Raw genomic sequence first — 14,089 nt, 5'->3', positions numbered from 1 at the left:
GTAGCCAGAGCTCAGGCTCTATGTCTATTCCTGTGACTACACGTGTGCCTGCACTTGCTATGAATATGGGAGAGAAAGCAAAATACACCTCTCATTTTTTCAGCGTTTTCAGTATTTTAAAATACTTTAATATACGTTCCCCTTAGGCAAGCAGGTAGGTAGTACCGTCCCTCTTTCTTTTCCACAGTGACACATAGCTAATGAGATTTCAGATCCAATTTTTCCTGTTTTAGCACAAAATACTAATCCAAATAGAATATTTTTTGTCATTATTATAGTATCTTTTTTATTATAATGTTCATATATGAATTAGAAATGCATTAGGAGAACTCTTATTAAACACACACATACAATATTGAAATGCTCTAAACCAAAGAGGGCTTAGGTTACTAGGAAATTATGTCATAGATCACAGAAAAGTTCACAGAAACATCTTTCTGGGGAAGGGGGTTTCTTTAGCAATGATGCTTCTTCAGAAACTCCCATATTCATAGTCAAGTGAACTTTGATACTTGGCCTGATATTTACTGGCTGCTGTTCAGATTCACTGAAATTCCATAATTCTGGTGAGAATAATTAGATGTCAGGGAATCACCTACCTCCAAGCTGTAGTGTGTTGAATGGTGTGCCCCCACCCCCAGATAAAAGTCCACCTGGAACCTTAATGTGAACTGGTTTGGAAGAAGAGTGCAGATTTAATTAAGGTGAGGATCTCAAGATGAGATCATTGGTGATTTAGGGTGGACCCTAAATCCAATGATGACTGTCTTTGTAAGACACAGAGAAGAAGACACAGGGGACACAGGAACGGCATATGAAGATGGAGGCAAAGAATGGAGTAATGTTGCCACAATCCAAGGAGTCACCAGAAGCTAAGAGAAGCAAGGAAGGTTTGTTTCACTAGAGACTTTGGAGGGAGCTTGGTCCTGCTTACACTGGCCTCCAGAACTGTAAAACAATACATTTTTCTTGTTTTAAGCCTTCAGGTTTGTGGTAATTTATTGTGGCAGCCCTAGGGAACTAACAAGCAACTCCTTCCAGATCTTTCAAGGGTTAAAAATGGTCCTGCCTTGGAAAGCTGCTCACAGTGCTATTGATGCTCTGTCCTGGTGTCTCAGGCACGTGGCCTCAGCTTGGCATATCTATATGGCAACTAGAGGGGAGTGTGGTGGCATTAGCCCTGGAGATAGGGCAGTTTACTATTAAATACATGGAAATTATATTTTATGAGCAGATATATTTGTGGACTGAAATAAACCCACTGTACTCTTAAGGAAGGTGAGTTCTAACTCAGAATTCATTCAACAAAATAAGACCTCTTAACTAATTCTTAATGGAAATAAAGATAAGGAAAGCTTTGGGTATGTTTTCCTTGAAGGAAGCTGTTTTCCCCAAGTTTTGTCCTTGATCTTAAACTTCAGTCTGTCCCAATCTAAATCTTCCCTACTTAAGACTTCCACAGTGGTACTGTCCCCTCCACGGGTACTTCTGCCTGTAGCAGCTTCCTTGAGCTGCGTGAAGCACTACTGCCATCTTGTGGCTGAGTTGTGCCACCACTCCCATTTGTTTGATGAGATTTCAGTTCTCACCAACAGAGGGCAGGGATTGAGGTCCTGGATTGGAGACAGAAACCTTTGTTTATAATTTTGAGCTTTTGGCATTAAACCGTTATGGCAGGGTGAGATTTGAAATTGAATATTAAGAAGGACCATATAATACAACTTCTGTTTGCTTATTATTAAATCAGTGGAAATTCACAAATATTACACAGCCTCCTTGGGGGTGAAAACATTCCACATAGATATACTGTTTTGAATTTCCAATTCTTTTCTTAACCCCCACCCATCCTATTCTGTAGCTGTAGCCAACAGGCAGGCACTTGGAGTAGGAGGATGATGAGGGTCAGATTTCAGGAGGCTAGCTAACCCCCAGTCTGCTACTGGGCTTCTTGTTATGCCTGGAACTGAGAGGCCGCCTAATCCTAAATTGTTGGAACTTTTGTTAGATTACTTGTTTGTTTAACTCTCCAAACAACTAAGGTTTTGATGGCCTAAGGTACTAGGAAATAGGATTTCATAGTTGGTGTGTGGCTTCTGTTAGATTAGAAGAATCATTCTCTTTGTTTCCATCTAACTTTTCACAACAGTAGAACTTTCCTGACTGAGTTACACCAACATTCTCTTTCTCCAACCTCTAGAGAAATTTCTAGGCAGGTTGAAAGCTCAGAGCTCTGGTTGGAGCGAGAGTGAAGGTTCTGAGACCTATCTTTTTCTACAAATATCTAGAGACAGAAACTGTCCCTCACTTCTCTAGAACATCATTTGAAAAGCTCTTGTCAAGAGAAACGGTGTTCCAAAGGAAGGAGGGGAGAATTCCTAGAACATTGCTTCAGAAGTATCAACTTACCAATTTTAATCAAATCAATCAGAGATGTAAATGGTTGAAAAATCTTTACCTAGGCACTGTTCTTAGTAGAGAAAAAACTACCGGAAAGGATGGCTAACCACAAGGTTTTGCTTTCTAGGCCTGGACATTCATAGTTTTCTACTCAAAGTAACATCCACCAACACCTGCATCACCTGAGAGCAGAGCTGGCTTCATAGGTGTACAGAAACTTGTACAGTCACTTGGGGCCTTGCACTTGGAAAGGCGTAGCACTTGGCTTAATGCTCTGTTGCCACCATCTTGAAATTCTTAATTTTTAAACACGAGACTCCTGTATTTTGTTTTGCATTGAGCCATAATATATCCTGCCTGGAAGCTTTTTAAAAATATATAATATGAGGTCCACCTCAAACTTCTAAAATTGAACCTCAATTATAACAAAATCTTGAGTGAATTGTTGCAACATTGAGGTTTAAGAAGCACTGATCTCAGCTACCTCTGAGGTAAATAGGGCCTAGATAGGGTAGGAGGGCTCAGATGAGTGAGTAGCAAGTAGCTCCTTGGTGGAGAACACAGGGGAAGATCTGCATTCTTCTCTTTAGAGAAGAATCAAAAGACATTTTAGACTGGAGGAGCTGTGGGTGGGTCACAGTAGGGAGATAACTGTAGGACAAAGAAAGAGAATATGGAAAACTATTTTGTTGTATAGGAAATAGCATCTCCAAAATCATTTCTCTTAAGTGATAGTGACCTGTCACAAATTTTTGAAAAATTCAATTGTAACATTAGAGTACAAAAGGGAAGTTGAACAATGCATGCCCACTGTTTTTTTGACTTTGGGATAATGTCTGATCAGTGCTGAGCTATTGCTGTTAGGGCCATCCATTATTAGGGCCAAGTTCCCCTTTATCTTCTCACTGGACATTTCTAAGAATGTCCCCCCTGTTCCTCTTTTAGCTCTCAAAGTTCCTCTTCCTCCACCCCCTTTCTCTGGACATGTGTACTTTCCTTTATATTATCAGAGGGTTTACATTTACAAAAGAACATAGTGGAAGAGATTTTGACCTTGGCTTTAGTTACTTTCAGAAAGCAAGAAGGAAAAGGCTTCAATAGGCCAACTGCTAGCAAGAGTGGTGGTGGATTTGTAGAGTTTAAATCAATTTATAATTTAAAATTATACTGTTGTGATAATTAAGAAACAATTAAATAGTAACATTTGGGATCCTTTTATCATAGCACCTTTTATATTGGTTATACTTGTAATTTTAATGAGCTAAACTACTGTATCTCCAGTGTAGAAGTCTCCATATTGGTATGAATAATTTGAGAAATCAAAACAACATCTTTGATATAATGATACAATTGGATAAAGCAGAAGCAAACTAAAAGTGTTTTTTTAAGTTTATTTTGAGAGATACAGAGAAAGTACAAGTGGGCAAGGGGCAGAAAGAGAGAGAGGGAGAGAGAGGGTAGAGGGAGAGAGAGGGAGAATCCCAAGCAGGCTCTAGGTGGCCATTGTGCAGAGCCCACATGGGGCTCGAACCTGGAAACTGTGAGATCATGACCTGAGCTGAAATCAAAGTCAGATGCTTATACTGAGCCACCTAGTTACCCCAAATCAAAAGTATTGTTTTTAGAATACAAGCGGGAGAATAGCATACAACAAAAATCTTGACTAGAAGCAACAAAAAAAGTATGGAATTTACTTTGTTTCTCAACTGCGGGAAGGCTATAGACCCCTTGGACATGATAACTGTAGCCATGTTGGATGTAGGAGTTGAAATTTTTATTTTCATCCAAAGGAGATCGAGTTTTAATAGACTGAAAACAGTGGTCTAGGAGAAAATAGGGTTCTCAATCTTCCTGTCATTTGTTCATTCTACAATCATTTTTTGAAAAAAATTTTAATGTTTATTTATTTTTGAAGGAGAGAGAAAGACAGAACACGAGCAGAGGAGGGGCAGAGAGAGAGGGAGACACAGAATCCAAAGCAAGCTCCAGCCTCTGAGCTGTCAGCACAGAGCCCGACGTGGGGCTTGAACTCACAAGCCGTGAGATCACAACCTGAGCCGAAGTCGGACGCTTAACTGACTGAGCCACCCAGGGGCCCCTACAGTCATTTTTTGTACATGTTCTATGTGCCAGGGACTGAAGTACTAGTTTATGTCATTGTTTCTACCTTGAATAATTTCAAAAGTATTTACAAAGAGTTTCATCAAGCCATTTCCTTATAACAATATTGGAATAAAGCATAAAAGGGAGAAAAAATACACTAGCCATTAGCTCTACTACAGTTGATATGAGAGTGTAATTGTTGATCAGAGTAAACTGAGGCAGGGAAAATTGTAAGGTAATTGCAGCCAAGGTAAATTGAGACCCTGGAAGCAATTCAGTAAGTTTGTGAAGTTGGATGAGAAACAAAACAAAACAAAACACTGCACCTTCCTTTGTCTTTCCTACCTCTAATTGAAATTATCATTTCTTACAATTGATACTGTAGGCAGCAAGCCATAACAATAGCATAGCAGTACCTATGACCTTGTTGTAAATACAATAACAGATATTTTTATATCATATTACAGTTGTTGCAGATACTTTGAACTATCATTTATGTTCATCACCACTTCACAGTAGTCATTCGATCTGTCACTTTATTTAGCACATAATTAAAGAAGTCATATGTATTACTACATCACAAGTTATTTTTAAATTATTTTTAATTTTACCAGTGTAATTAGTTTCCTTTGAATCCTATGTACTTTTTAAATTAGTTTAACATTACTTTAAGAAGGAATCCATAGACTTCACCAGGCCTTACAGGGGTCCAAAGCATACAACAGATTAAGAACCCTGTGGTAGAAGAAAGCACAAGTCCATAGAAGAAAATTATTTTTCCATACACTACGAAATAAAGTATAGGACACACAAACAACATTATGTGCATCTATTTGCATGTATTGGAAACTAAATTTAAAATGGATTAAAGACCTGAATGTGAGACAAGAAATGATCAAAATCCTAGAGGAAAAAACAGGCAGCAACCTCTTTGACCTTGGCCTTGGCAACTTCTTACTAGATATGTCTCTGGAGGCAAGGGAAACAAAAAAGCAAACTTGAACTATTGAGACCTCATCAAGATAAAAAGCTTCTGCACAGCAAACAATCAACAAAACTAAAAGGCAACTGATGGATTGGGGAAGATTTGCAAATGACATAGCTGATAAAGGGTTAATATCCAAAACCTATAAAGGACAATCAAACTCAGCACCCCCCAAAACAATAATCCAGTTAAGGCATGGGCAGATGACATGAAAAGACATTTTTCCAAAGAAGACATCCAGACAACTAACAGACACATGAAAAGATGCTCGATATCACTCATCATCAGGGAAATACAAATGAAAACTACAATGAGCTGTCACCTCACACCTGTCATAATGGCTTAAATTAACACAGGAAACAACAGATGTTGGCAAGGAGGCAGAGAAAGGGGAACCCTCTTACACTATTGGTGAAAGTGCAAACTGGTGCAGCCACTCTGGAAAACAGTATGGAGGTTCCTCAAAAAGTTAAAAATAGATCTACCCTAGTATCTAACAATTGCACTACCAGGTATTTACCCAAAGAATACAAAAATACTGATTTGAACGATACATACACCCCGATGTTTATAGCAGAATTATCAGTAATAGCCAAATTAGGGAAAAAGCCCAAGTATCCACTGACAGATGAATGCATAAAGAAGTTGTGATATACATACGTATGTGTATGTTTATATATGAATATTTGAATATATGAATAAACATAGATAATGGAATATTGCTCAGCAATATGGTGTGAAATCAAGGTATGAAATCTTGGGGCACCTGGGTGGCTCAGTCCACTGAGCATCCAACTTCGGCTCAGGACATGATCATATTGCTTGTGGGTTCAAGCCCCGCATCGGGCTCTGTGCTGACAGCTGGGAGCCTGGAGCCTGCTTCAGATTCTGTGTCTCCTTCTCTCTTTTCCCCTCCCCTGTTCACACTCTGTTTATCTCTCTCTTTCAAAAATAAATATTTTTTAAAAAGTATAAAAGTATCTCTCTCTTTCAAAAATAAATATTTTTTAAAAAGTATAAAATTTTGCCATTTGCAATGACATGAATGGAACTAGAGTGTATTGTGCTAAGCAAAATAAGAGAGAGACAAATACCATACTTCACTCATATGTGGAATTCAAGAAATGAGACATATGAACATAGAGGGGAGAAAAAAGAGAGAGGCAAAGAATAAAACTTTTTTTTTTTTTTGTAAGTAGGCTTCATGCCCAGAGTGAAGCACAACACAGGGCTTCAAACACATGACCCTAAGATCAAGACCTGAGCTGAGATCAGGAGTTGGGCACTTAACTGACTGAACCACACAGGTGCCCCAAATAGACTTTTAACTACAGATAACAAACTCAGGGTTGCTGGAAGGGAGGTGGGCAGGGGGATGGGTTAAATGGGTGAAGAGTATTAAAGATGGCAGTGGTTGCCATGAGCACTGGTATTGTATGAAGGTGGTGAATCACTAAATTCTACTTCTGAAATTAATATTACAATCTATGTTAATGGGTTAAAATAAAAGCTTGGAAAAAAGGGAAAACGTCTTTGACGGAAAAAAATGTATAGCTAATGCAAGAATTTCTTTTGAATTTTTATTTATTTAATTTACATCCCAGTTAGCATATAGTGCAACAGTGATTTCAGGAAGATTCCTAAATGCCTCTTACTCATTTAGCCCATCCCCTGCTCCCACAACCCCTACAGTAACCCTGTTTGTTCTCCATATTTAAGAGACTCTTATGTTTTTGCCCCCCTCCCTGTTTTTATATTATTTTTGCTTCCCTTCCCTCATGTTCATCTGTTTTGTCTCTTAAAGTCCTCATGAGTGAAGTCATATGCTATCTGTCTTTCTCTAATTTTGCTTAACATAATACCCTCTAGTTCCATCCATGTAGTTGCAAATGGCAATATTTCATTCTTTTTGATTGCTGGATATACTCCATTGTGTGTATGCGCGTGCACGCGCGTGTGTGTATGCACACACACACGCATACACACCACATTTTATTTATCCATTCATCCACCTGTGGACATTTGGGCATTTTCCATACTTAGGCTATTGATAGTGTTGCTATAGACATTGGGGTGCGTGTGCCCCTTCAAAACAGCATGCCTGTATCCCTTGGATAAATACCTAGTAGTGCAACTGCTGGGTTGTAGGGTAGTTCTATTTTTAATCTTTGGAGGAACTTCCATACTGTTTTCCAGAGGGACTGCACTAGTTTGCATTCCCACCAGCAGTGCAAAAGAGATTCTCTTTCTCTGCAAGCTCACCAACATCTGCTGTTGCCTGAGTTGTTAATGTTAGCCATTCTGACAAGTGTGAGGTGGCATCTCATTGTGGTTTTGATTTGTATTTCCCTGATGATGAGTGATGTTGAGCATTTTTTCATGTGTCTGTTTGCCATCTGAATATCTTCTTTGGAGAAGTGACTATTCATGTCTTTTGCCCATTTCTTCACTGATTATTTGTTTTTTGGGTGTTGAGTTTGATAAGTTATTTATAGATTTTGGAAACTAGTCCTTATCTGATATGTTGTTTGCAAATACCTTCTCCCATTCTGTCAGTTGCCTTTTAGTTTTGCTGACTGTCTCCTTTGCTGTGCAGAAGATTTTTATTTTGTGGAGGTACCAATAGTTCATTTTTGCTTTTGTTTCCCTTGCCTCTGGAGATGTGTTGAGTAAGAAGTTGCTGTGGCCAAGATCAAAGATGTTTTTTCCTGCTTTCTCCTCGAGCATTTTGATGGCTTCCTGTCTTAAATTTAGGTCTTTCATCCATTTTGAGTTTACTTTTGTGTATGCTGTAAGAAAGTGGTCCAGGTTCATTTTTCTATATGTCCTATCCAGTTTTCTCAGCACCGCTTGCTGAAAAAACTGTCTTTATTCCATTGGATATTCGCTCCTTTTTTGTCAAAGATTAGTTGACTGTACATTTGTGGGTCCATTTCTGGGTTCTCTATTCTGTTTCGTTGATCTGAGTGTCTGTTCTTGTGCCAATACCATAATGTATTGATGATTACAGCTTCGTAGTATAGTTGGAAGTCCGGGATTGTGTTGCTTCCTGCTTGGGTTTTCTTCAAGATTGCTTTGGCTATTCGGTGTCTTGTCTGGTTCCATACAAATTTTAGGATTAATTGTTCTAGTTCTGAAGAATGCTGGTGTTATTTGATAGGGATTGCATTGAATATGTAGGTTGCTTTGGTTAGTGTTGACATTTTAACAATATTTGTTCTTCCTATCCAGGAGCATGGAATCTTTTCTCCATTTTTTGGTGTCTTCTTCAGTTTCTTTCTTGAGCTTTATATAGTTTTCAGTGTGTAGATTTTTCACCTCTTTGGTTAGATTTACTTGTAGGTATTTTATGGTTTTTGGTGCGATTGTAAATGGGATCGATTCCTTGATTTCTGTTTCTGTTGCTTCATTGTTGGTGTATAGGAATGCAACCAATTTCTGTGCATTGATTTTATATCCTGCAATTTTGCTGAATTCATGGATCAGTTCTAGCAGTTTTTTGGTGGAATCTTTAGGGTTTTCCATATAGAGTATCATGTCATCTGCAAAGAGTGAAAGTTTGACCTCCCCCTGGCCTATTTGGATGCCTTTTATTTCTTTGTGTTGTTTGATTGCAGAGGCTAAGACTTCCAATACTATGTTTAATAACACTGGTGAGAGTGGACATCCCTGTCTTGTTCCTGACCTTAGGGGGAAAGCTCTCAGTTTTTCCCCATTGAGGATGATATTAGCATTGGGTCGTTCATATATGGCTTTTATCATCTCGAGGTATGATCCTTCTATCCCTACTTTTTTGAGGGTTTTTATCAAGAAAGGATGCTGCATTTTGTCAAATGCTTTCTCTGCATCTATTGAGAGGATCATGTGATTCTTGTCCTTTCTTTCATTGATGTGATGAATCACGTTAATTGTTTTGTGGATATTGACCCAGCCCTGCATCCCAGGTATAAATCCCACTTGTTATGGTGATAATTTTTTAAATGTATTATTGTATTTGGTTGGCTAATACCTTGTTTGGGATTTTTGCATCCATGTTCATCAGGGAAATTGGTCTATAGTCCTTTTTAGTGGGGTATTTGGCTTTGGAATCGAGGTAATACTGGCTTCATAGAATGAGTTTGGAAGTTTTCTTTCCATTTAAATTTTACAACAGCTTCAAGAGAATAGGTGTTAACTCTTCCTTAAATGTTTGGTAAAATTTCCCTGGAAAGCCATCTGGCCCTGGACTCTTGTTTTTTGGGAGATTTTTGATTGCTCATTCGATTTCTTTCCTGGTTATGGGCCTGTTCAGATTTTCTATTTCTTCCTGTTTCAGTTTTGGTAGTGTATATGTTTCTAGGAATTTGTCCATTTCTTCCAGATTGCCCATTTTATTGGCATATAATTGCTGATAGTATTCTCTTGTTATTGGTTTTATTTCTGCTGTGTTGGTTGTGATCTCTCCTCTTTCATTCTTGATTTTATTTATTTAGGTCCTTTCCTTTTTCTTTTTGATCACACTGGCTAGTGGTGCATCAATTTTGTTAATTCTTTCATAGAACCAGCTTCTGGTTTCATTGATCTGTTCTACTTTTTTTTTTTTTTTTTTTTTGGTTTTGATAGCATTGATTTCTGCTCTAATCTTTATTGTTTCCTGTCTTCTGCTGGTTTTGGGTTTTATTTGGCGTTCTTCTTCCAGCTTTTTAAGGTGTAAGGTTAGGTTGTGTATCTGAGACCTTTCTTCCTTCTTTAGGAAGGCCTGGCTTGCTATATGCTTTCCTCTTATGACTGCCTTTGCTGTGTCCCAGAGTTTTTGGGCCTTGGTGTTATCAGTTTCATTGGCTGCCATTTAGTTTTAAATTTCCTCTTGAACTTGTTAACCCATTCATTCTTTTATTAGGATGTTGTGTACTCTCCAGGTATTTGTTATCTTTCGAGATTTTTTCTTGCGGTTGATTTTGAGTTTCATAGTGTTGTAGTCTAAAAATATGCATGGTATGATCTTGAATTTTTTGTACTTGTTGAAGGCTGATTTGTGTCCCAGTATGTGGTCTTTTCTGGAGACTGTTCTATGTACACTGGAGAGGAATGTATATTCCGCTGCTTTAGGACAAAATGTTCTGAATATATCTGTTAAGTCCATCTGGTCCGGTGTGTCATTCAAAGCCATTGTTTCCTTGTTGGTTTTCTGTTTAGATGATCTGTTCAGTGTTGTAAGTGGGGTATTGAAGTCCCCTACTATTATGGTATTATTATCAATGATTTTCTTTATTTTGTGATTAATTGATTTATATATTTGGGTACTCTCACATTTGGAGCATAAATGACTTCAATTGTTAGGTCTTCTTGGTGGATAGACTCCCTTCATTATGAAATAATGCCCTTCTTCATCTCTTGTTACAGTCTTTATTTTAAAGTCTAAATCTTCTGATATAAGTATGGCTACTCCGGCTTTCTTTTGTTGACCATTAGCATGATAGATCATTCTCTATCCCCTTACTTTCAATCTCAAGGTGTCTTTAGGTCTAAAACGGGTCTCTTGTAAACAGAATATACATGGATCTTGTTTTCTTATCCATTCTGTTACACTGTGTCTTTTGATTGGAGCATTTAGTCCATTGACATTTAGAGTGAGTACTGAAAGATATGAATTTGTTGCAATTTTATTTCTTATGTAGGTGGAGTTTCTGGTAGTGTTCTGTTGTCTTTTCTAGTCTTTGTTGCTTTTGGCCTTTTTTCCCACATCTTTTCTCCCCTCAGAGTCCCCCTTAAAATTTCTTGCTGGGGCAATTTAGTGGTCATAAACTCCTTTAATTTTGGTTTGTCTGGGAAACTTTTAATCTCTCCTTCTATTTTGATGACAGACAGCCTTGCTGGATAAAGAATTCTTGGCTGCATATTTTTCTGATTTGGCACACTGTATATATCCTACCACTCCTTTCTGACCTGCCAAGTTTCTGTGAATAGGTCTGCTACAAACCTGATCTGTCTTCCCTTGTAGGTTAAGGAATTTTTTCCCTTGAGGCCCTCATGATTCTTTCCTTAGTATTTTGTATTTAGTATCTTTCCTGAGTATTTTGTGAATTTGACTGTGATATGCCTTGTTGATGGTCAGTTTTGTTGAATCTAATGGGGGTCCTCTGTGCTTCCTGGATTTGGATGTCTGTGTCTTTCCCCAGGTTAGAAAGGTTTTCTGCTATGATTTACTCACATAACCTTCTACCCCTTTTTCTCTCTTTTCATCATTTGGGACCCATATGATTCTGATGTTCTTCCCTTTTAATGAGTCACTGGTTTCTCTAATTCTTAAATCATGCTCTTTTGCCTTAGTCTCCCTCTTTTTTTCCTGCCCCATTAATATCCATAAGTGTGTCCTTTATATTGCTGGTTCTCTCTTCTGCTTCATCCATCCTTGCCACTGTGGCAGTCATTCGAGATTGCAGCTCAGTTATAGCATTTTTTGTTTCATCTTGATTAGTTTTTACTTCTTTAACTCTGAATAGGGGGATTCTAATCTATTTTCAATCCCAGCTAGTATTCTTATTATTGTGATTCTAAATTCTGACTCAGACATCTTGCTTGTATCTGTGTTGGTTAAGTCCCAGGCTGTTGTTTCTTCCTGCTCTTTCTTTTGGGTTGAATTCCTTCATTTCATCATTTCGAAGGAAGAAAAGGAATTTATAAGGTGGAAAAAAAGTAAAATTAAAAAATTAAAAGAAACATACACAAAATCAAATAAATGATGTTAGATTATAGGTGTGTTTTGGTCTGGCTATTGAAAGGAGCTTGTTAGATTAGAGAAAAGGGAGGGAAATGGAAAAATGTTTGAAAATGTGTGAAAATGAATACAGTGAATAGAATAAAATGAAATGATGGAAGTCAAATAGAATTTGGAACGTTTACAAAAAGAAAAAATATAGTAGAAAAAAATAAAAATATTTTGTTTATTTTTTTTAAGAATGAGAGGGACAGAGCATGAGCAGGGGAAGGGCAGAGAGAGAAGGAGACACATAATGTGAAGCAGGCTCCATGCTCTGAGCTGTCATTACAGAGCCTGATGCAGGGCTCAAACTCATGTAATGTGAGATCATGACCTGAGCCGAAGTCGGACACCACCCAGGTACTTCTAAAGGAAAACATTTTTAATAAAAATTGAAAATAAAATAAATTTTTTCACTTTCTGTACTCAAGAAAAAGAAAAACGAAAAAGAAAAAAAATTGAATAGATGGACCAGCAAAGAGACTGAAATACGATTGCAATTACATTGGTTTCCTCTAGAAGTCAAGCTATGAAGCACTTTATAGTCTGTAAACTAAGCAGGCAGGGAGATTTGTGTTATTCCTGAAGAGTGAGGTTGGCCCAGTTGGGAGGGGCTTAGTGTAATGGCTCAGTTCTCCAATAGATGGTGCTGCTTAGCTTACTGGGGTGGATTGTTGTGTTGCTTGTAGTTGTGTATGTGCATGTGCGGGAAGGATGAAAATGCCATCACCCAGCTACCTAGTCTCTAGTATCAGAACTCTGTGCTCTCCCTGAGCAGCAATCGTGCACCCATCCTTTGTCTCCAGCTTCCGTACACTCCCTGCTTTTACACTGTCTGTGACCAAGCTGTCAGGTTGCCAGGCAGCACCTCCCTCTTGAGTTTTATCTCAGATGCAGCTGTGTTTTCTGATCCCTCATTCCTGAGGGACTGGGGCACTGACCTGCTCAGAACTTCTGGGGGAGGTTCTTACTGAGCAATGGTCAGGTACCAGCTGCACCCAGGAACATTCATGGGACTGTGCTGCTGCCAATACCTGGAGACTGTGGCTGGATGCCAGCCTGCCCCTGAAAAAGTTCACGTGATCATGTAGCAGCAGCGTTTCAGGGATTATGGAAAATCACAACACATGTCTGGCACCAGGCTTCACCCTTAACGATCTTTTTCCAGCACCAGCGAATGTTGTTGTTCTCTCGGGTTTGCTGGGACTTGGTGGCTGCAGAGCTTCTACCAAACGTCCCTCCATGAGTGGAACTGCTTCTCCCTGTGTGTCCCGAGAACTTCCCAGGCCCCACTCTGCTCTGGGGATTCACCCTTCTCACCATAGCACTTCCAAGTATTGAGCTGCAGAGTTGCAGACTCTGTACTCCCCCTGTTTATAGAGTCTTAATGGAATTTAAACCCTTTCCTTTCTCTCCTTTTAGTTCACTCCCTGCGGCTGTTTCCACTTTTCCAGTTTACTCTAGCTGCTTTTGGGGTGGGGTGCTTTTTCCATACTCTCCCCCTGTTCCGTCCTCTCTCTGCAAGCAAAAACATCTCCCTGCTCTCCGTGGCTTCTCTCTCCTCCAGTTCACCTCTCCATGCCTTGTATCTGCTAAGTTCTGTGGTTCAGGTTGTGCAGATTGTTGTGTTAATCCTCAAATCAGTTTTCTAGGTGTTCAGGATGGTTTAGTGATGATCTGGCTGTATTTCATGGATGCGAGACTCAAAAAGACTTCCATGCTCTTCTGCCATTTTGGCTCTTCCACAAATGCAAGAATTTTATTTTATTTACTTATTTTTATTTATTTATTTTTTAAGTTTATTTATTTTTGAGACAGAGAGAGAGCATGAACGGGGGAGGGGCAGAGAGAGAGAGGGAGACACA

The 14,089-nt window shown here is 38.7% G+C and overlaps 1 long non-coding RNA gene across 4 annotated transcripts in view; it reads left to right on the top strand.

The window, feature by feature from the left end:
- LOC123385431 overlaps positions 1-14,089 on the top strand; it is an 88,387-nt gene that overhangs the window by 41,537 nt on the left and 32,761 nt on the right. The window contains exon 3 of one of the 4 annotated variants that reach the window (XR_006597909.1): positions 777-985. The exons of the other annotated variants lie outside the window; for them this stretch is intronic. This is a non-coding gene — a long non-coding RNA (uncharacterized LOC123385431). Of the gene's footprint in view, positions 1-776; positions 986-14,089 lie in introns of those variants that run through there. 4 annotated transcript variants of the gene reach the window in all.

This window comes from Felis catus, chromosome B2 (genome assembly GCF_018350175.1).
Source record: "Felis catus isolate Fca126 chromosome B2, F.catus_Fca126_mat1.0, whole genome shotgun sequence".
NCBI lineage: Eukaryota > Metazoa > Chordata > Mammalia > Carnivora > Felidae > Felis > Felis catus.
The sequence above is the reverse complement of the archived record's forward strand: the minus strand, read 5'-3'. Positions and strand labels throughout refer to the sequence as shown.